The following is a 1,117-nucleotide window of genomic DNA, read 5'->3' on the forward strand; positions in this document are numbered from 1 at the left end:
CTCAGGTGTGTGGGGGCCCTTTGTGGGCTTTGTTCACAGTCTTGTTGTAGTTAAGCCTTGATTGTTGTAGGTATCACTGGGAGGAATTGACCTCCATGCCAATTGGCTGTGAGAATCAGCTGTGTCTATGGTGGGAGAACTTCTGTGCTGGAGATACCCTTATGGGGCAAGACTTGCTTCAGTGGGGCTTTGGTGCTCACTGAGTCTGCCCCCTGAGTGTGTCCCTTATGGATCTGAGGAGTTGTAATATGGATGGTCCCACTCTGACCACTGGGTACACTGGCTCTTGGATCACTAAGGAGGTGCTAATCTAGCCTCTGCCTGAGGCTACCCAGAAGGAGCCCAGCTGTGAAGGAATGCAAGCTGCTTTGGGGCCTTGGGCCAGCTGCAGTTGGTTAGGTAATTTTCAGATTGCTAAGGGCCAGGCCCTTCATATGCAAAAGCTGGAGCACAACTTGGGCGGGGCAGGGTCCCAGGGGATCAAAAGGGCAGAGCAAGCAGCTATGGCAGATCCTCAGTCCTGCCCTAAGAGGCCTGGCTTCTCAGTGTCCCGGTAATCGCTGCAAGCACCTCTGAGAGAAAGCTGCCCTCGAGGTCCGACCAATGCCAGACAGTCTAGACTCTCCCCGTATGAATCTGGGACCCCAGAGACTTGCCTGGAAGTGGAGTTCAGAACAGTCGGGAGCTTGCATTCCTTCACAGCTGGGCCTCATCTGTGCACCTCCAAACCCCAAACAAAGAAGACGAATCTGCAGATCTCTCTCTAGCTCCTGCTGTGTAGCATGAGGCAGAGGCTAAATTAGCACCTCCTTAGAGATCCAAGAGCCAGTGTACCCAGGGGTCAGAGTGGGACCATCCAGACTGCAACTCCTCAGATCCATAAGGGAAAAACTCAGGGGGCAGACTCAGTGAGCACCAAAGCCCCACTGAAGCAAGTCTTGCCCCAGAAGGGTGTCTCCAGCACAGAAGTTCTCCCACTGCCAGACACAGCTGATTCTCACTGCCAATTGGCGGGAGGTCACTTCCTCCCAGTGATATCTACAGCAACCAAGGCATAGCTAAAACAAGACTGTGCACAAAGCCCACAAGGGGGTGCACCAAGAGTGTCCACCTCAGG

This window comes from Myotis davidii, unplaced genomic scaffold (genome assembly GCF_000327345.1).
Source record: "Myotis davidii unplaced genomic scaffold, ASM32734v1 scaffold1687, whole genome shotgun sequence".
NCBI lineage: Eukaryota > Metazoa > Chordata > Mammalia > Chiroptera > Vespertilionidae > Myotis > Myotis davidii.